The 12,684-nt window shown below is 40.1% G+C and overlaps 1 protein-coding gene across 15 annotated transcripts in view; it reads right to left on the reverse strand.

Annotated features, from left to right (window-relative positions):
* Window positions 1–12,684, reverse strand: part of ERC2 (ELKS/RAB6-interacting/CAST family member 2) — a 519,409-nt gene that overhangs the window by 93,762 nt on the left and 412,963 nt on the right. The window lies entirely within an intron of this gene.

The following is a 12,684-nucleotide window of genomic DNA, read 5'->3' on the forward strand; positions in this document are numbered from 1 at the left end:
GGCCAGTCCTTGTTCACTGAATTTGCAACTTACAAAAACACTACAGTGTGGATCCAGAGTGCTTATGGCAGGTGTGGCTAACCCATGGCCTGTCAAGCTACAGGAAGTGGCCCCCCAGCCCCCCCCCCAGCCAATACCAGCGCTGTGGTGCTAAGTGCTAAGATTGGGAGATAATGTCCTCTGCCTGCTTTTTAGAGAGCTGTCTTTAGAGAACGATCTCTAAGGAGAAGGTGGAGGGCTTTGTTACCTCATCACAGCATTGCGCTCCAGAGGACTTAAAATGCTGCGTCCTGGTTGTTCTGTGAAGAGCAAAATGCAGTGTTTCCACTTCTATCCACTGCAGCACTTTTGATGGGTGCAGAGCTGTCTCCTTCTCTCTGTCAAAAATGTGGTGTATATATCCTGCATATGTGTGTGTGTGTGGGTGAGAGAGAGAGAGAGAGCACCACATCACACATGTAGTATGCGTGCTCTATGTGTGCTTGTGTGTCTGCACATGCATAAGGATACATTATGTCATCAAGTGAACAGTTGTGGGTATGGTGGCTGAATTACCAATTTTTAAAAGTATAAAATAAAGATTTTTTTATTTTATTTTAGAGGAACAGAGGCAGTGCTGCAGCTCTTGGACTGCCTCATAAGTGCCTTTTGTTTCCACACAGATTTTTAAACAAATTTCTCATTAAAATCTACACAGAAACAGGGCAGGCACAGTCCTATCTCCATGCAGGATAGAAAATACTTTAATGGTTCAGTCCATCTCCCTTGGTATACTTAAGGAGCCTTGTTTGTTATAAAATTTTGATAGCTGATGATCTTACTTGAATTCTCTGCAACCAATTGGAGCTACTACTTCCTACAATTTCTAATAGTTTATCTTTTGAGAGTGTCTCACACCTATCAAAAAGTCTTTATGGTCATCCATCCCTTTATTTTCTCATAAATATTTAAAACAGTTTATTGCATATGGATACAACCACCACGTCTCTTTCTTTAGGAAAAAAAAAGAAAAACACAGTCATGGGATTCTGAATTCGGGCAGTTCAGTGAGAGAGGAGATTTAACCCATTCTGCCCTGTTGAAGCTGCTTTTTGCCCGCAAATTTGAGAGCAAATAGCAGCTTCCGGGAGAAGTTTTCTGCAGGAAAATGACAAAGGAGGAATGGATTAACACTCCCCTTTTCTGTGCTTTGGAACTGATACAAAACAAGGAAACAAATAAAGCAAGTCCATTCAGAGGCTGTAGAATGTAGATCACTCATTGATGGCCATGGTGAAAACTACGTTGTATAAGAACCAGCTGCAGGCTGAATGCAATTTTAAAATGAAGGTAATTGGCAGCAAACATGAGTCCTATGAAATAAAATTATTCAGCTGTGACAAACCTCATGTTTTCATGTCCTGGTTCAATTTTCCATCCAGAGTCAGCATGAACATGTGATAAACGAAGACAGCTGACCTTTTATTTAGGAATTAGGCCTTGTTTCCTTAAATGCGTATGTTGAAACATTATCACTGAAACAGAAGCATTTTTCAGCTTTATCTAGTTTTGTGAAGATTACTCAGAGCATTTCCTCTGTATTAGAGAGTTAGTTGTTCTGTAGCTGCCTTTCTGGATAACAAGCATCACCCCATCAGGAGCATTTGATAAAGAAAACTGCTGGTGTCTGTCCAGTCAGTCACACAGTCAGAGGTAGGGGGGAGAGGCTGCGGCTGAAATTAACTCCCTCTTCCTCTTTTTAATAGCACAGTTAAAAGTGAGCACTTGACTTGCATAAAAGGCAAGAAAAGGTACAAAAAATGCTCAGGCCGTCAAATGATGCCAAACTACTGAAGTTCTCTGTTTGCAAAGGAAACAGGGAGTTGAACTAATTTGTTTTCCTCCTGCATATGATAGATATATTTAATTTAACCAAGCTCTCTCACATAGGAAATCTTTGAATTGTAAACAGATACAGTGGTACCTCGACTTACGAATTACTCGACATACGAATTTTTCGACTTACGAATGGACATCCGTTGGCGGTTTTAGATGGGGTTTACTCAACTTACGAATTACTCGACATACGAATTTTTCGACTTACGAATGGACATCCGTTGGCGGTTTTAGATGGGGTTTACTTGACTTACGAATTTTAGATGTGGTTTACTCGACCTATGAATTTTTCCGAATATTTCGTTTCCAATGCATTCCTATGGGGAAATCACATTTTTCGACCTACAAATGTGCATTCGGAACGGATTAAATTCGTAAGTCGGGGTACCACTGTAGTTCCTTTTGGACTGTTTCTCTAACTCAGCTGATGCTAACTATTCAAACATTCCCATAAGGTATATCTGCATGTGGAACAATAGTCACATCCATCTAGCACCATTTATTAATTATTATATTTGTGCCTGCTTTTCTTCCCCAGAATAGCTTACATGTTGTTCCCTTCAGCAAATGCTGAAGGCCAGGTACATTCAGAACAGTGTAATGTGGTTTTAGACAATGTATCGTGGAACAGCACATAGTACTAATACAATATTAACATCAATATCTAATCTGCAGTGCTTTAGGGTGTATTTTTTATTATTTTTTCATTAAAAAACCTAATTATATGCCCAACCTACTGTATTACACTATATTATTGGACTCAAGAAGTATTTTTGGGGGGCCATTTTAAAAACTATTTTAAACAAACAAACAAACAGAATTGTGCTGTAGTAATCAAAACATTGACCTGGCTTGGTATGCATACTTCTTCTTTCTCTCTCTCCCTCTGATTTGCTTTCATAAGCATCTTGCCAAATTAAATTAAAGTGAACAGGATAATTTTGAGGGACCCTTTTTAGAATTTAAAACCAGGAGTAAGAAATCCGGTCCACACGTACTATGAAGCAAGTGTCAAAAAGAACCCACCCATATTTTTATAATGGAAGGTTTCTCTCCCCCCCTTTGCATATTATAATAATTTGTGTTAACTCTTATTGCCATCATATATGTTAGAAGATTGTTGTTGTGCCTCAGAGCCTTTTGTGTGTGTGTGGGGGGGTGCTAGACAAAAAATAAATACTGAACGGTATTATAACTTTCTTTGTTGGCTAACTTGGGTTTTCTTGGAAACTAAATGTAGGCTATGAACAATGGAAAGAAACAAACAGATATTGAGGGAGAGAGATGGACCGCACCCTAAGCTTTTTGCCTGCCAATATCTACTCCTCCTTCCCACCAATGCTGCTCTACTGGACCCACCTGAAACTGTTCTTAACCTGAGGTACCACTTTAGCTAATGGGGCCTCCCACTGCCGTCGCACGATTTCTGTTCTCATCCTGAAGCAAAGTTCTTAACCCGAGGTACTATTTCTAGGTTAGCGGAGTCTGTAACCTGAAGCATCTGTAACCCAAGGTACCACTGTATTTATCTGCTGTATGGGGGGAGGGAACCTAAATTATAGCTCAATTTTTTTTCCTTTTCTTTTTAGATTTGGCATCCGGATTTTCACTTTTTGAAATATGGCAACCCTATTTTTACTCCACATGCTGCACCTTTTGGCTCCCTCCCACAGTCACTCAATGCTTACATTCTTCTTTTTTATGCTTTATTAACCATGGTTACATCCATACATCAAAGACATTTTATAATCTGTAAATCAAACTCATCAAAATAAAAATTCCAACAAAGAAGTATATATATTCATAAATTTGACTTCCCTTCCTTCTCAACATCTTTTCACTCTCATAAACCTATTACCTAAATTTATCAGCAAAATCATAATAAAATATTAATATGCATCTATGTGTATATATCTATTTTAACCCATTTAACCTTTATTTACAGAGCTTATTCAAAAGCTGCTACCGAATTCATATTGCAACACTGATTTTTAAAGTAACTCTTTAGAGGTTTCCAGTTATCAATGAACTCCTGTTTTTGCTTATCTTTAATCTTTTCTGAGAGACTATCTAGTTCAGCATATTCTACCAATTTTAGTAACCATTCTGATCTGATGGGGATTTGATCACTCTTCCAATGTTTTGCTGTAAGTACTCTCGCTGCTGTGGTGGCATACACAAATATTTTCCTTATCTTCCTGGCTATATCTGGTCCTGTAATACCCAATAAAAATGATTCTGGTAGTGAGCATTTACTACTGTGATTACCTCTATGACCAATAAGTAAGCTTGCTAAAATGCCAAGCACATGTGCAAAAACAGTTAGAAGGCTCTCCTCAGATCCTCCATCCTTTCTTCAGGCAACTGTTGGCTTCATGCAGAGAGGATTTCCCCTGGTACCAATCAGTGATTAAATGCAGCAGCCTGATGCTTCCTGTCCTTGGCTGCGCTCACTGCCTTTTACCTCACTTTTTATCTTTAACGCCCTTCACCAGACAAAGTCCCCGGAAACATTCGCTTAAGCTGCGCCAGAAGCTCAGAGACTCAAACATCACGACCTGTCCTATCTCGTACGCATGCATCACACAATGAATTAGAGAATGGGTGGCTATTCAAGTGGTTTTAGGGGTGGAAGTTCTTAACCTTTCCATTATGTAGCTCATTCATTTAATTCGGGACATACACTACTGTACCATGGTTGTCATAAAAAGTAATGGGTTGGATCTAGAATTCCTGTGAGCAGTAATCCACTCTCCCTTGGGAAGAAGAGTGGGGGGGATGATGTTCTATTCTTTTTCTTTCCCCTGGTGCCCCATACGTCCACTGAAAGTGTTGGGGGGGTGTCATCTGGAATAGCATAGGCAGTAGCACAGGGGACAGCAGGGACAAGGGGAATCAGCCTCACTGCCCCACCCGCTTCTCTAATTCAAGCTTCAGATCTCAGATCCTTTCACAAATACAATAAGCCTGTGAGTTTGTAGAAAGGATCCTCTGGACTCAACCCATTCATTGCAATCAGTTTGCATTATTTATTGGAAATAAAGCATTTCTTTTAAAGCACCTTCCTGCATTTCAGAGGGCTGAACTAGATGGCCCTTGTGGGTCATATTATATGATCCTCTTAGTCTACTTCTGACAGAGAGGTGGCTTGTATATATTCTGTAAGCAATAATATAGATTGTGAATACATATTAAAAGCTCGGACACATATATTTTCTGAAAGCATCTTATACAAACTTGTCTAATTCCTATATGGGGTGTACACACAAAGATGCATCCTGTCTAGGAAGACCAGCCTGCTTGCTTTCTCCTATACTGTTTGAAATATACCTATTATATAATTGTCAGTCTCCGCTGTAACATAATCACAGCTGAAATTCAAATGCAAGATGTAATCTGGACAAGCTATTTGGAATCATTTCTAAAAATGTAAAAGCCAACATTCTTCCAAAGGAATGAATCAATACGATAAAAATGTCTAAAATGAGAGCTTAATCTATTCATATGAGAACCTGTCAGCAGAGCATTCACTTATACTGTAAGATTAAATCATCTTCATAAATTGTCATTAGGAGTAAGAGCACTGAGCAACTAATTCAGTTAAGGTATGTTATTTCTGTGAGAGTAAAGTTTGAAATCTTTGTTTCATGTGAAAAAGTATATTTAGGCCAATTGTTTTCTTTTTTAAAATTTTGCTTCTGAATCACAATGCATGGTAATTGAAACAAATAACCAATACTAATTATTTATCAGCTGAGAATGTAATTCTATGCATCAGGATAAGCCCCACTGAATACAGTGGGAATTACTTCTGAGTAAACTCATGTAGGATTCTTACTCCCAGAAGCTTACCTGGGAGTAAGCACACCTAGACTCAGTGCATTTCATTTCAAATTTAGGATCACTTATCTATGCGACTGGACCTAAAGGTCAGGGGTCCCTTTACCTTTTTTATTTTTATAAAGAACCTGGAATATTACATATACTCAAAGAAGACAATACTAAAAGTTCTTCTACTACTGAATGGTACCTTTTCTTGTTAAAATTACAAATTATCTCATTCTTCCTTTTTTCAGAGTCCTTGAATCTATACAACTAAGATTCTGTGGTATACACATTTTCACTTGCTAGTAGGCCTTCAGCCGTTCCAAAACACATAGTCCTAATATTATAGGTTCAAACTTGAATGTTTTATTATAAAAATGCTGCTAACAGGCCAAAAAGTTTTGGAAGACTTAAAACTTCCCCTTTTCCTCTTTGTTTCAACACTCTTGATATATGCTAGTTGAGGAACACACTAGGCCTCGTGCACTCTGCGGCAAGTGGGCTGTGCCATCAATTCCTTACAAGTTGAGGGCATCTTTATTTTATCCTATTTCTTAATTTATCCATTGTTTTATACAAAAGAAGAGTCTCAAAGCTACTTACATCAAGTAAACCACTCATATATGATAGGCAGAGGTGCCGCCTTGCACCCAAGATTGAGGGAGCCTGGTGTGCACTGTGCACACGTGACATCATGTGTGTGACACATACATGTAACATCATGCATGTGATGCATGAGCTATGTCATATTGTCGGTGGGAGGCCAAGCGAGGAGCCCAACATGGTGCAGCTTCAATGGCCGGTGGCTTCTCCTCTCGTGCTCAGGAGGAGCCGGCCACTGAGGCCACACAGTGCTTGGCTCTGCGCTCACCCTCCTCCACCCCCTCCCAGCAGACATTAAGGGTGCAGAAGACAACTTGGCCATGTAAAGCTGGCGCCCCTGGTGATAGGTGACAAGCAACCAGACCCCTCCCACCATAGTGTCTGTGCAAGTGCCAAAGGAGGTCAGCCTATAACCAGAATACTACTGTCTCTTTTGTTACACTCCATGTTGGTGAAAGCAAGAACTAAGTATCCTCTAACAGCCATATGGTTTAGCAAGTACCAAAACACATCATTAACAAAAGTTGTAAGGTAGGCAGGCGTATTCCAAATGCTTTGATCCAGGCCAGTTTGTGGGTTACATGGAGATAAAATTTCACGAGGATCTGGGCACAGACTGCAGCCATTCTTTGAATTTGTGAAAGGATATTGCCTCTGGATAAGTATCTTCATTCAAGACATAAGCGTGCCATCCCTTGTGAAGAAAACAAAAACTAGTGTCCCTGGAAGTGGAGGGAGAGTAGATGGAGCTTTTGGCCAGGTTCTCTTCAAGATAGTCTTCATGAGCAAGTAATTTGAATGTAATTCTAGTTCCAACAGACCTGAACAAAGGAAATTATTTTTATTTTTAACAGGGCTGGGCAATCCCATAGCTTTTATGGTGGGAAGGAATACATCTGCTCTATTCATATCCCAGTAGCCTAAATATTACCCAGCAGACCTTTTATTACAGTGGAAAGAAAACTCAATGCCTGTGACAGAAGAGCTAACAAAGCTTGGCCAAAGAGACCAGCGGCCTCCTTTGTGATCTGAGGGACTCGCCATGTATAGTGGGAAGGCTACATCTGATGACTGTGTCCCACCCCTGCCACAACTTTACTTCAGAGCTTTCACATTTATAATAATGTTCAAAATCAACTTCTGAATATTAAAACAATGGTTTCCTCCTAAGTTCTCACACTGATAATTCCTGCTCATAAAGTACACTAATGAAGGTCCTTCCTCCCCCCCCCCCAAACAACAACAACAACAACAACTCTGAAATGTAGAAACAACCTTGCCATGAGTAATTGCTAATTATAATGACCAGAAATTCTGAAAAAGGCTGCGAAGGAAGGCCTATTTGGCAGCAGCTGTGAAAACTGAACCAAGCTATTTGGGGATTAATCTGCTGCTGAATGTAGTCTTACAAGTGCAGCTTTGGAAGTGGAGATAAAAGTGTAATGCTGTGCAGCTACAAATCACTTCAGATGAAAAGGGGGAAATGGGGGTAGGAGAAGAGTCTCATAAGCCATCAAAAAGGCAAATTATAATCATAAGGGACAACAATTAGAACCTTTACAATACTACTCTCAAAGGTCAATATACCTCCCTTGATTATAATTTTAGTTTGTCATGCTGTATGAGCATTTTGCTGTGTGTCGACGCAAAATGGCAACCAAAGCATGTTAAAGGTAGATTTTACTATATCTTATGAGATTATGATTCAAATCAAGCATAAAGCTCAGTTTCAGCATTCCTTAACTGCTAGTAATATTACAAAGGCAAGCAAATGTGGAGGTAAATCTGCTTTGGAAGTGATGCTTATCTGATTCCAACACATCTTTCTTCATGTTTCAATCACTGAACAGCTGCTATCCTTCCACTGAGAAATTAGCTACTGACAGCACAAACATAAGAAGGCCTTTTTTCAAAACAGACACACAAACCTATTGATACACGAAGCCATTATTGTGAGAATAATTCATCTGAACTTAAATTCCGGGGGGGGGGGGACAACAGTGTGCAACCAAGGAGAAAGAGCCATTTTATTGATAACATTCTTTCTCAGTATCACTATATGCATCCCAGCTATTACTATTAACCTCTCAAGCATCTGGGGGACATCACAGAATCTAATGTCTGACAGGGAATTCAGGAAATCAGGCATATTAAACTACATAATTCTTCAGGAATTCTAGTTTATTTAAGACAACTCAACCAGATTAGCAAATGGGCATGGTACCACCCCAAAGAGCAACTGTTACAGGTTTCACTGAGGTTTGATAGGCATTTCCCATGGAAGAAATGACTGGTCCTAAGGGGTGGAGATACTTGGCATCCCACAAAATGCCATTTCTATGAGGCTTTATGTGAGGTTTAGGAGATCACCAAACCCTTGGGAAGCTACTAAGGTGTTTCCATAGGGAATTTGTTGAGGTCAGTGGTTCCCCATTTCTTATCTCTTTATATTAAGGAGAACAGTCTGATGACCTTAAAGACATGAGTCTGGGCACTTTAATGGTCTAGGATATGATATAAACAAGGAACTTTTACTGAAATTAATGAAATTAGACAAAGCTTTTATGATACTATAGGCTTCAAAGTCTCAAGATACCAATATATCAGGGAAATGGATTAAATTTTATTGTGGGAAATAGTCTACAAGACCCAGAAGGGTTTTATTTTCCTCAAAGACATGTGCAAGACATTAAAAGTGATGATAGAAAATGTTTTATACAGTGCCATTCTTAAATGGAAAATAATTGTGTTTCTTCTGAGAATTTTGCACTCCAGGCTCTACAAACCAAATCTCAGTGGCATTTCTTCAATTGCTTCTAGGGTAGGTAACCACTGCTGTTCCAGGAGCTATGGCTATGTACACACCGTACATCTAGGGAACATTTAAAGCACAAATAATGGTGGGAACCGTAGTTTTTAAGCATGCTAAAATTGTAGATATGTTAGGCGTAAACTACAGTTCCCGGAATACTTGGGAGGAAGTCATGTGCTTTAAAAGCATAGTGCTTCTCAAGCCGAGTTAAGAACTATTAGCTGATCCACCCTAACTCCTACAATGAATCCATTGATACTCAGTTTGCAAGCTATGTAATAAAAGAAAAAGTGACTGTGTTATTTCCCCCTTCCCCCTTCCCTAAATATTATCCTTTGTTTTCTGAAAGAATATGAACAAGTTTTAGCAAAGCTAAATGAATAAACAATTTCCACTAATAGGAAAAGCAAGGTGGCAATGCCTTTTTGAATTGAAACATCTTTTGTCTCCCATGAACCCATTCCTACCTGCATCCATCCCACTCTGAAGTTCAGGCGTTTTAGAATAAACACCACCAGCCAAGTAAATGATGCATCTATAGCATAATACAGCTAAGATTAATTGAAAACCAATACATTCATTGCAATAATAAATGTGGGTGGCATAGCAGAGTTAGGCATCAACCTAAGGGCACATGGGGAACAAACCAGGCAGGATTCAGGGTAAAAGCCACTTTAGGGTAAGTCGGAACAAGGCAAGGAAAAAGCAGTTGTAAGTGCAGCCTTAAAATCCTTTTATATAATCTCCCTGCTTGCTTTTACAGGAGACTGCTGGAAGACTACAGCCAAAGAAATCAAGGGAACTCAAGCAGTCTCAGATGACTTGCATTCTAAGGAAGGCTATCCCAATACTCCCTTCATTCAAGTAACTTTAGTCCAGACAGTTCAAGCAAGGGAGCTAGGCTGCATACACCCCCTGCTCATCCCTCAATAAAACCCAATAAAGTTGCCAGCTAATAAGATATTGACAGGTGGGAAGGAATCCTCATGAGCCTAAAATATGGTGATAGATGTATTGCTAGGATACTGCAATGCCAAAAGTTTTTTTGTGACACCAGCCCACCCCCCAGCTCTCTCCTGCATTTTTCCATTTTAAAAAATGTTGATATATGAATTCTTTAAGTGATATTTTTAATCTGCACATTCCTTCCAGATATCTTAAGATCATATCTTATGCGTTCACAGGAAATCAACAAAGTGTTAGTTCATTACCTATGAGCATTGCTTTTTTCTGGGGGGACGGACGTAGGGGTACGCATACCCTTAAACATATTGTGAATCTAAGTTTGGCCTCACTGAGGGACAGTAGTCTGAGTAGGAAAATGAGAGTACCCCTAAACATTTTTTTATTATTTTAGAAAAAGAGCACTGCCTATGAACTACACTGCTCTGAACTCTGCAGCATATTTCTAATGCAGAGCAACACATGCCTTCATAATTTTTAGCCACACTTAATGGAGTTTTTCGGTTCTCAATTCCATTTTTTTCCCCCTTTGCCTCTCTCCGTTTTAAATAAAATAGCATTGTTGAAAAGCAAATGAAAACATGCACTTGTGTCAAAGTTCTTTTGCGGAGATTTTCAAAAACAACAATACAGCTGGTCTGGATAGGTAACTCTATAATACCACCTGCTGCTCTGTATAAATGAGGGATATTTCTTTTGGTGGTGGCAGCTGGTGCTGAAAATGAGTGGTGTGACTGCAGGTAACAATCTTCTCATTTTCTCTTTATAGAATGATTACATTTCCCAGGAACACTGAGAGAAAGGAGAGGGAAGCCAGGCTGAACGAGGAAGGGAGTTGGGGGAAGAGTTAGTAGCCAGCAGCCTCTAGGAGCTTGTGACCAGGACTGGCACGCAGGGGTGTTTGTGAGGGCGTTTTGAGGTGGAGGCCCAGAGTGCTGTCCCAACAGTGTATGTAGGACCAACACACATGGACAGTGAAGGAGCTACTGCAGTGACCTGCAATACCTATGCCAGGTTTGTCTTCCTGCCTGAGAATGTGCAAAACGGCACCTGCAAGCTGGATGCCTTGCTGGAAGAGAAGATACAGCAACCTGAGGCCCGCCTATGCACACTTTAAGCTACGGGGCAAAATGAGGAACTTCTCGAAAGAGGAGAATGGACTATCCTGGAACAGCAACGCAGGTGGGGTGTCCCTAAAGAGGAGGAAGATTGCTCATTGCAGGAAATGAACCCCTGATACACGGAAGCAGGACTGTTAGGAGCTATGCTGTGTCACTGGAGCTGCAAATTGGATTCCATGCCCTCCCCTTGAACTCCAAGCCAGAGGAGCAATGACAGCAGTCGCAGACCTCAGAATGCACCGGTGGCTGTGAAAGGAACAGTGTTCCAAATTATTCCTGCTGCTCCACCAGAGGAGGAAGAAACATGTGGTGATGGTAGGTGACTCCCTACTGGGTGGGACAGAGGCAGCAGTGTGCGGAGGTAACAGGATGTCCCAGAAGGTGTGCTGTCTCCCAGGTGACACAGAAATTGCCAAGTCTTATAAAGCCCACTGACCACAACCCTTTCCTTCTGATTCATGTAGGTACAAACAACACACAACATCTAAAGTCATATCTCATGGAGTATCAGGCCCAGTCAGTTTGGTCCTTATTATTTTATGGGAACTTTGGCTACTCAAGGTAGGGCTGCGTGATGCCTCCTTGTGCCTTTCTATCACACCAAAGAGGAAAATTCTCCAAAATGTATAGGGCCTTCTGCTTCTGGGCCTCTTTCCTTAGTTTTCCTTTGCTTTCCTAGGACACATTTTCTACACATTTTTGTGTGATTATAGAGGTTTATATTTGGACACAATAGATTTTAATCTGACAGCAAGAGTATGTGCATTCTTAGTTGCTGCCTCACAGCTGCAGAATTGCACCTTTTAAAGCATCTTTGGAGGTGTTGCTTATATATATATTATTTGAGTTGGTTATTGGTCACTGGAGTTAAATCACTCAAGGTGCGTGTGTTGCATTTATCAAATCTACCCATTTAATACTTGCTGGCCGTTATCCCAAAAACACTTTTACATTCAAAGAACTGAATGTGGATAGGAGATATCCCCCCCGCTGCCTCAATTCCCTTTCCTCAACACACTCACCTGGTCTTTAATGTCAAGAAGCTTTTAGATACAAATTGTGATGGATCGCAGAACAACAACAGAAAGATCTACAGGGATTCAGTTTCATGCTTTTCTGATTCGGGAGCACTGATTTTACCCTTGCATTACCCTCAAATTCCTCATAATGAGTTGGGTAACAAGTGTAAATAATTGAATCAAGGTATTTAATAAAAACTACTTAAGATGTGAAAACTTCTCTTCTAGTCTAGCACACAAGTCACACTTCAATCAAATTGGGTGACTTATATAATTTAAATTCCCCTTCTGATCTTCACTTGCATATTGTCAAATTACCACTAAACAATCTCATACCACATAATATTTTAAGAGCTGAAATCCTCTACCAGTGTAATAGAAAAGTGTGGAAAGACAATTGAAAGTACATCATTGTGAGGAAACAGTTACTAGGAGGATGAAAACCAGTGTCTGTCATTCTTACTTT

The sequence above is a fragment of the Lacerta agilis genome, chromosome 2, assembly GCF_009819535.1.
Source record: "Lacerta agilis isolate rLacAgi1 chromosome 2, rLacAgi1.pri, whole genome shotgun sequence".
Lineage (NCBI taxonomy): Eukaryota > Metazoa > Chordata > Lepidosauria > Squamata > Lacertidae > Lacerta > Lacerta agilis.